This window comes from Nomascus leucogenys, chromosome 16, assembly GCF_006542625.1.
Source record: "Nomascus leucogenys isolate Asia chromosome 16, Asia_NLE_v1, whole genome shotgun sequence".
Taxonomy (NCBI): domain Eukaryota; kingdom Metazoa; phylum Chordata; class Mammalia; order Primates; family Hylobatidae; genus Nomascus; species Nomascus leucogenys.
The window spans coordinates 23,434,431-23,444,658 of record NC_044396.1 but is presented as its reverse complement, the minus strand read 5'-3'; the positions used below and the strand labels follow the sequence as shown (position 1 = coordinate 23,444,658).

The window sequence follows — 10,228 nt, the reverse complement described above, 5'->3', positions numbered from 1 at the left end:
GGATAAGTGATTAATCTATAAGCACTTAAGTAATAGTAGAGGAAATGTCAAGCAAGCACCAGGTGAATGTGTAACATTTTCCAGGACTTTTCAATACATGGCGATCCTGAGCTATTAGAATCTAGAACTACCCTGTCTTATCCAAAATAATTACCTGAAATATTATAGATATAGTCAATATTATTCTGCGTATTTCATTTTACCTTAATAATATTTTGTGCCTCTGATAAATGAAGTTTTTTTAAGCATTAGGCCTCCTTAGGTGCAAAGTCTGGGGGCCGCACTTTGGTCTAGAAGCCCTAAAGGAAACGAGTATAGCACCCTGGCCCTCCATCTCTAAACTGTCTCCTAAATTCTCAACTGCCAACTCCTCTCCACTTCCTGTTGGCTTCTCATCCCACAGTCCCACTCCTCCTTTTTGCTTTCTGAATTTATTCTTCTTATCCTGGAGTCATTTGTCAAATTAATCAATTTTACCTTAACCTTATTTATTGCCTTTTGTTTCCACTTTCAGTATTAACCAAATCTATGAAATAAAAGACCTGGGAGCTAGGAGGGGTGCCACAGGGAGTACTGAGAGCACCAACACCCATGAATCCTCAAATATTAACATTCGTGTGCCTGTCACAGGATAGTTACATTCAACAAATAGTAGTCAGCATTAGCACTACGACATTACACAGGTTGCATATAAGGGTGTTAGCCAGAGTAGATTCTTCCTTAAATTAAGCTAGAATTTAAACTAGAATGCCTCAGTTGAAATCTTGACGTTGAATCCTGGGAGAAGTGACTTGACTTCTCTGTGCCTCAGCTTTCTCATCTCCAAAGTGGGGATATTTAGAATTTACCCTTCAGTACTTGTTTTAGGGACAGTGCTTGGGCATAGCAAGCATTACGCCAGTGTTAACCATTATCATTATATGGGAAATCTTAGCATTTAATAACTTTTTCTGGTTCTCATTACTTGTCAGAAACATTAATTTCCCATATTATCACTTACCTTACCTGGCTTTTCATTCTCTGGAAGTTTGAGGAGATTTATGGAATCTGCAAGATAATTATCAACAAATTTTAGAACATCTCTGGATGGAAACCTCCTGCAGATGGGTATTTTAAAGCATTTTATGTTTAACCATGTTAATTTTTTGATTAATATTGTATAACTTTTTGTAATTCATTTCCCTAAATTCAAACAAATACATATTTGTCTAAGACATAATAGGGAAAAATATAATTTAAAAAAAAGGGTTGCATGTTTGAAAAGTTCCCTTCAGAGCCTATAAAGTACTTAGGACTTAAAACCCACATGTGCTGTCTACAAAAAGAAGCACAAGCCACATTCCTGCTTGGCAACTAATTCATCACTTAGATGAGGAGACAAGACATAAGGATAAATATTACAGACTAAATTTCACATAAATGATACAGAAAATGTCATGTGCTAAAATAGTTTGTTGACAAAAGAGACAAAACACTGATGGTGTGATAGGAAATAAATTGCTGACAGGAATTTATTTTTAGCATTTGGACTGGGTTTTGAATATGCCTTGCATACTGAATTATATTTAGGACATGATGCTAAAATGTGTAAGTATTGCAAATTCCTGTCGATATAGGTATAGATTTTGGATCATCATTCTCCTATGCCCTGGCATAACAATTTAGCATACAGGAGGGGAAATAAACCCAGAAAATGAATACCTTTCATTGATTCAACAAATAATATTCTTGAAGATCTTCACAGGTAGGTGAAATCCCTAAGAGAAAAGCACTGAATACTTTGTATAAATCCTCAATTAGAATTGATGTTTGTCAAAATACAAAATAGTTACACTCTAAGACTTTCCATAATAAATCATTCTAACTATTCTACCTAAGAAGAGAGATCTCCTCTTATGTTTTGTGTTTTTCTTGAATTTTCTGCAAATACATTTGCTCAGTACTAGTATCATGCTTTCTAGACCATATAACCTAGCAATAATCTGTCACATTCCATGATCTTTGAATACCAAATCAAATTCCTCTCCAACTGGAGACTATAAACAGGTTTCACATAGGATGGAATAATTATTTTTTAGCTGAAATGTATTGCATTGTTCAGTGAAGCCCTTGCTTACCAATCCTGACTTACTTATAGGCATCGTTCTCTTTGTGCTCAAAAGGACTTTGAGTCTTTGTATCTCCAGAAAATATCACCAATCCCCAATTTGCCAGACACATCCTAGATCACTTGTCTTGATGGAATCATTTGGAGAAAGAAAGAAGCCCAATATTTAGTGAATGATCATCACATGCCTTGCATAAGTAGAAATTATTTAATTTCCAAAAAAAATGGGATAGGTACTACAATAATTCTTTAAGCCAAAGGCTTCGGATCAGCTTTTCACCTTATAAAACAAAGTTTAGAAAAAAGTTCAGCATTGGCCGGGCGTGGTGGCTCACACCCGTAATCCCAGCACTTTGGGAGGCCGAGGCGGGCGGATTACGAGGTCAGGAGATCGAGACCACCCTGGCTAAAACAGTGAAACCCCGTCTCTACTAAAAATACAAAAAATTAGCCGGGCGAGGTGGCGGGCGCCTGTAGTCCCAGCTACTCGGGAGGCTGAGGCAGGAGAATGGCGTGAACCCCGGGGGGCGGAGCTTGCAGTGAGCCTAGATCGCGCCGTTGCACTCCAGCCTGGGCGACAGCGAGACTCTGTCTCAAAAAAAAAAAGAAAAAGAAAAAAGTTCAGCATTTACACCTCTACACTGTGGCTGTGTGGCTGTGTGATCAGGTTTTCTCTGTTGGGATGTAAGCACAAAGAATGTGTATGATTTCCGCCTCCCATGCTTGAAAGGAAATTGCTTGCCCAGGACGTCTTCTTTTCTCTTTCTCTTCCTCTGAGCTGGAATACAGAAGTGCCAGGGATAAAGCTTAGAGCCGGACTAGGACAATGCTATGAATGGGTGGACTAAATAGAGAAAGAGAAATCTACTGGGTCTCACAATCAGGTAAAGCAGACATGCCCACCAACCTAGACATGCCTAACTCTTATATGAAAGGAAAGTAAACTTTCATCTTATTTAAGCCACTGCATTTTTTCATGTGTCTTTTTGCTACAGCCACTTACCCTTTATTCTTCTAATTAATACAAGTGCCTTTTAACCTGGATGAGCTAGTTACCTAGAATTGGCTTTGAACTTGTGGGTTCTAACGGCATATAGTGTAGACTTTATGCTTAGCGCTTGTGCGCCATTGACTAAATTACCTGCAATTTCAGTATTATGTGCATAGCATACTGTTGCATTGGTTCTGTTGATTTAGAATTATAATATATGAAATGTGAGCAAACGTTGCAAATGGAGATAATTATCCATTAAATAACTTGATATCCACAAGTTATTTAATAACCACAAAATTATTTAAATGATTAACATTATCTACAGCAAATGTTACCAATAATTTCAATATATCTCTGTGTGATTCTAACAATATTAAGATGAGAATTCCATTGCTTTTGGTTTTTAATAATTGTCTTAAAGTCATTCAATAACTCTATTTAGTGAGCAGGAAGTTTGTACATACATACAAAAATACACATCTATGAATGTAATTTTTATGATAGACATCTCATGTATGTGATTCACATAGGCACCCCGGCAATATTCCTAGAAGCCACTTGTTTGCTCTAACCTAGAGTTGAAAAATTTTAGCACATACATGAAATTATCACCCTTATTCAATGACTAATAACCCCAAATTCCTACCTTTAGAATTATCCCTTTTGGTTATGATGCTATTTGTAGAATTTTCTTGCTAAATCAAAGGATATGTTTCCTAGCAAGAAGCTAGAAACACCATAGCAAAACTAAAAGGTATGAAGGGGGCACTCTGGCTCACACCTGTAATCCCAGCACTTTGGGAGGCCGAGGCGGGCGGATCATTTGTGGTCAGGAGTTTGAGACCAGTCTGGCCAACATGGTGAAACCCCACATCTACTAAAAATGCAAAAAAATTAAGTGGACATGGTGGTGCATGCCTTCAATCCCAGCTACTTAGGAGGCTGAGGCAGGAGAATCACTTGAACCAAGGAGATGATGGTTGCAGTGAACTGAGATTGTACCACAGTCTGGGCAACAGAGTGAGACTCCATCTCAAAGAAAAAATTATGTAGGAATGGTACCAAAGAAACATACTTTTGCTGTTGACAGAGAAAGATGGTATAATATATGAGGACAGCTGAGGAAATGTAGATCTGAGTGCTAAGGTTCCATGAAAGGTTTTGATTACTCACATGGGCAGGCATAAAAAGAAACTGATCTATAAAAGCACTAAGAGGGAAAATAATGCTTACATCACATTTTGCCTGTTTCTCAGGATTTCCATATCACACGATATCAAGACCCTTGTTCTAGTTAAATATCTTAGAATATATAGAGCTGACCTCAGCTCCCTGTATTTATCCTCATAAAATAATCACTTTTTAAAAGATAAGTGTGATCTCAAGGGAGAGATTATGGCTAAAAAGGTGTTGTCCAAGATATTCAGTAAGAATTACTGTATATAAGGTTAGAAGTTAATCTCTGCTACATACCAAGTCTCAAGGGTGGGACAATTCTGAGGCTGTAAGCATTCTCAATCACTTTGATTTATCTCTATGCCTTAGAAGTTATAAGAAATTGTTCTGCTAGAGACCATCTCAGATTTGTTATTGCAGATGAGATCACATTTTCCAGTTGAGCTGAATTAATCTATAGTTGAGATATGAAAAGAATAGATAAGTATGTGTTGGGAGAAGAGTATACGTATTTGTAGTGGGATTTATGCTCCCCCTCCTTAAGGGTATCTACATAAAAAAATTATTTAAATTAATTATTTGAGAGATTTGTTCATTCTCCTACTATTTATATATTCAATCATTTAGTTATGTTAGTATGGACTTATGTATATTTATCTTATACCTTGGATTATATTCCAACATAATTTTATTTTCTTGCTCAATTTTATTTCACCTTTAGCTATTGGGAGCCTTTCAACTGACTTTTGTGTCACATTGACTTGATCTCTTCAATGCTGTGTGTGTGTGTGTGTGTGTGTGTGTGTGTGTGTGATTAGGAAGGAAGATTATTTCTACCATTCAAGTCATCTGCAGCTACATTAATGTAGTTACATAATCATTCTTCTTATTAATGACCATCAAAGCATGCCAATGTTGGGTTTATAGTATTACATTTTTATAATCTCTCTTCCTTCAGAGCTTCCTAGAAATCCTGATACAATTTATGTGGAGTTAGAAACTACCTGGTCTAACTGGGCCAGCAGTTAATCTAAATGAAAACAAAGGGAGGGACTCTACTAGTTCTCAAACTTGGTTGCACATGGAAATCTACTGGTGAACTATAAAAAGTACTAATGCCTCAACTCCAATCTGCAGATTACATTCAAATTCTAATTGTCCCAATAATAACTTTTATAGATCAATTTATTCTGGTTCAAAATCTAGTCCAGTATCACATTCTTTATTTAATTGTCATATCTTCTCTTTAGTCTTAAACAGTTCCAGATTTGTCTTTGCTCTCAGGATCTTGACTGTGTTGAAGAGTATAATCCAATTATTTTCTAGAATGTCCTTCAATTTTATTTTTTTCCTGATGTCTTCTCATGCTTGAATTTATATTACATATTTTGGTCATGAATAGAAGTGATGTTGTGTCCTTTTCAGTATATCAGAAAGCATAGAAAAATTCAAGGCACAGAAAAATTCATTTGTCCTATTTTTGGTGATGTTAACTTTGATCACTTGCTTAAGGTGGTGACTGCCAGGTTTTACCATTTTAAAGATACTTTTATTCCCCCTTACCGTACCCTGCTCTTTGGCAGTAAATCACTAAGCATTGTCACAATCTCTATTTTACTCCCTGTATCCTTGACCTCCTGGTTGATTTTTATGAAATTTTCATATATAAAGGTTTACTGTTTGTGCAGTAGGTTCTGTGGGTTTTGATAAATGCAGAGTCATATATTCATGACTCCAGTACCATATGGGTTAGTTCCATCACTGTAAAGAATATCCTATGTTTTCCCTAGGAAATCTTCCTTTCTTAATTCCTAAAAACCACTGATCTGATTTTTCATCCCTATATTTTTGCTTTCTCCAGAATATCTTATGAGTGCTATATATTCAATATATAGCATTTCTGCTCTGTGTTTTTCTCACTTAGCAAGATGCATTTTAGATTAACCCGTGTTATTGTGTGGATGAATAGTGTTTTCCATTTCTCTGGCTGAAGACTTCTCCCATGATATGTAACATGGTGTGTTTATCCATTCACTTATTGAAGGACATCTTGGTTTCTTCCAGTTTTTAGTAATTATGAATAAAGCTGCCATCAACCTTCACATACAGGTTTTTGGGTTGACATAAGTTTTCAAATAAGTTGAGTTAATATCTAGGAGCTAGTCTATGATTAATATTATTAAAAACTAGGAAATTGTCTTCCTAAGGAGCTGTATCATTTTTGCATTCCTATCAGCAGTAGAAGACAGTACCCTTGTTCCAAATCCTTAACAGAATTTTGTATTATCAGTTTGCTTTTTTCTTTTAAATATTCTAATATGTATGTAGTGGCATCTCATCGTTTTGTACTTTGCCTTTTCCTTAATGACCAATGATGTTGAACATATTTTCATGCATATTTGCCATTTTGTATATTCCTTGGTGAAGTATTCTATATATATTTTCCCCATTTTTAAAGTTGAGCTGTTTGTTTTCTTATTGTTGAGTTTTAAGACTTCTTTATATATTCCAGATATAAGTCCTTCATCACACATGTGATTTGCAAATATTTTCTCCCAGTCTGTGACTTGTCACTTATTTTTGCTTTTATTATTATTTTTAGTTGACATATAATAATTGTACATATTTATGAGGTGAGTGTGATATTTTGATACATGTATACAATGTGTAAAGATCAAATCAGGGTAATTAGCATATCCATCACCTCACCTCAAATATTGATCATTTCTTTGTGTTGGAAACATTCAAAATCTGCTCTTCCAGCTATTTGAAAACATGGAATAGCTAGTTGTTATAGTCACTGTATAGTACTCTAAAACACTAAAACTTATTTCTCCTACCTAGCTGTACTGTTCCATCCATTAACCAACCTTTGGCTATTCCCCCCTTTCCCCCTATCCTTCCCTGCCTCTACTAACCACTGTTCTAATCTCTACTTCACCTTAACATAAGGGGCACATGACCCATTGTGTGAGCTGTTGGAAAGCAGGTAGAGATAGGACAAAAATTTGTCTCAGAGGTTTCACCATCTTAATTTGCTCACTTCTAATGAAGAAAGTAAAAAATATAAATAAAGTTATCCAAAGACACCTTAAAGCTGAAAACCTGAACAGCACATCTAATGTTGTTGTTTGGATAACTCCTTCTGGAATCACCTTTCTGGTTTGTCTGGTACTTTGTACAGAACAATGAGGTTTCCTGTGGTGGAGTCTATCCCGGAGCTCTGGTTATCAGTAAGGCAGGCCCATATAGTCTTCTGTCCTTTATGGTGAGGGTAATATGCATCAAGCTGAAAAGCCACCTTCCAAAAGTGAGGAAGGAATTAGATTGCTGTTTCAAAGCTGTAGAATTATCTGGAATAGTTTACAAATCGTTGCTGCAAAACAACAAAAAAAGTAATTACAAAGTGTAGGGCTGGGTGACATGGCTCACACTTGTAATCACAGCAATTTGAGAGGTAAGGGGGGCAGATGGCTTGAGCTCAGGAGTTTGAGATCAGCCTGGGCAACATGGCAAGACTCTGTCTCTACAAAAAATACAAAAAGTAGCCAGGTATGGTGGAGCACACCTGTAGTCTCAGCTACTTGGAAGGCTGAGGTGGGAGGATCACCTGACCCTGGGAAGTTTAGGCTGCAGTGAGCAGCGATTGCAACCCTGCACTGCAGTCTAGGCATTTCAGTGAGACCCTGTCTCAACAAACACACAGAAAAACCACCAACAACAACAAAAACCAAAAAAAAAAAAAGAAAAACCAAAGTGTGTATATCACAACATGCTATTAAAGACGTCTTGCATTGTGCTTGCATTCCCATCAATGTTGTTCCTATAGGTGCTTAGCCTCTAACCCCACTGGAATCTCTGGAATGAGGCAGAGACAGTTTGGTGAAAAAGACACAGATGGCTGGAGGGGTGGAGAAAGGAGAAAGCAGCCTTCCAGTTAAAGATCAGCCCCCAATTTCAGTGTCGGCTTGGGGAAGTCTGGCCTCCAAAGGAGTCAGCGGCAGAGGGAAGAGCAGCAGCAGGGTTGGACCGGGGTGCTCCACATCTCCTTCAAGCAGAGTCTAGTCCAGCATCCTTTGTATACAGAGGTGCTTCTCTTTGGTGCATTTCAGTTTATCTTCCAAATCATCAATTGTCTTTTCCAGCTTGGCTACTCGTTTCTCAGCAAAACCTGCATGAGCTGCTGGCTCCCTAAGTTTATCCGTAAGAATCTTGATCTCTTCCTCTTATTTGGCTTCTTTTTGAGAGTACTTTTCTTCAGCAACACACAGACATTTCAGGTTCTGGTCCATCATTTTGATTGGCTCATCCACCTTTAGGCAACAGGACTCTGCCAGCTGAGCTCCTTTCTCTGTGGATTCCAAGTCTCCTTCAATAATCACCAATATATAAACCACTACTTCACACTTCCTGTCTGCCTTTTCTTCAATATGCTTAGCTTCTTTGAGTTGGATTTCCTGGAGTTCCATCTTTCCTTCATCTTCTTTTCTTCCTCTTTCTGTTTTTCTTTCCTCCCTCTCTCTCTCTCTCTGTCTCTCTCTCTCTCTTTTTTTTTTTTTTTTTTTGAGATAAGGTCTCATTCCAATGACTAGATTGGAGAACAGTGGCATGATCTCAGCCTACTGCAGCCTCAGCCTCGACTTCCTCCTCTCAGGTGACCCACCAACCTCAGCCTCCCAAGTAGCTTGGATTACAGGCATGTGCCACAAGGACGACTATTTTTTTTTTGGTATTTTTTAATAGAGATGGGGGTTTCCCATATTTCCTGGGCTGACCTCGAACTCCTGGGCTCAAGTGATCTGCTGGCCTTGGCCTTCCAAAGTGCTGTGATTACAGGCGTGAGCCACCATGCCCTGCCTTTCCTTCATCTTTTAAGGCCTGGTTTTCAATAACCTTTATACCTTTCTTACTTTTTTTTTTTTTTTTTTTTTTGAGGTGGAGTTTTGCTCTTGTTGCCCAGGCTGGAATACAATGGCATGATCTTGGCTCACCACAACCTCTGCTTCCCGGATTCAAGCAATTCTCCTGGCTCAGCCTCCAAAGTAGCTGGGATTACAGGCATGTGCCACCATACACGGCTAACTTTGTATATTTAGTAGAGACAGAGTTACTCCAGGTTGGTCAGGCTGGTCTCGAACTCCTGACCTCAGGTGATCTGCCCGCCTTGGCCTCCCAAAGCATTGGGATTACAGGCGTGAGCCACCACACCTGGCCTATACCTTTCTTACTCTTATCAGCAGCTTTTCCCACTTCTTCCAGTTTTGCAGGGTAGTGGCCACACACTCCTGAGTGTGATCCTGCTCATCTTCAACCAGTTGGACCCTAAGGTTCAAGGAGGCTTCTCAGCCTCAGCCTATTCCTGGGACTGCCTTTCTCCCTACACTTCTCACTGGAAGCACTTGGCTCTCTCCTCAGCATCATCAGCCTGTTGCTGCAGAGCCGGGGTCTCCAGCTTTATCACTTTGATGGTGGTGGTCCCAGCCATGGTGACCATCCAGCTGCTGCTCACACTTCCATTCCTGCCTCTTCCTTATCACTGGTGTTGTGCATTTATGTCTTCTTTTGAGAGATGTTTATTAAGCTCCTTTTCCCATTTTTAAATCAGACTATTTGTTTTTCTGTTTGCTTTTGGTTTTTTGAGCAGTGTCTTATTTTCAGGAACTACAAGGTGCTCCAGGATCATCTTGTGTATTTCCTGCCCCAGATTTCTACAAGGATCTCTGGTTCTTTTTATTAGAGAATAGTGTCAGAAATCAAGATCTGGGTTCTGTGTGGTTGACTCACTTTTTTTTTATTTTTTATTTTTTCTTAAGAGTTGGAGGTCGTGCTATGTTGCCTGGGATGGTATCAAAATCCTGGGCTCAAGCAATCCTCTTGCTTCAGCCTCCCAAGTGGCTGGGAGGCAAGTGCCACCATGCTCAGCTTAACTACTCCCCTTGTGAAAATCGTAG

At 38.5% G+C, this 10,228-nt stretch overlaps 1 pseudogene; it reads right to left on the bottom strand.

Moving 5' to 3' along the window:
- Positions 1-8,221: 8,221 nt before the first annotated feature.
- Positions 8,222-9,762, bottom strand: LOC100606001 (annotated as a pseudogene).
- Positions 9,763-10,228: the final 466 nt, after the last annotated feature.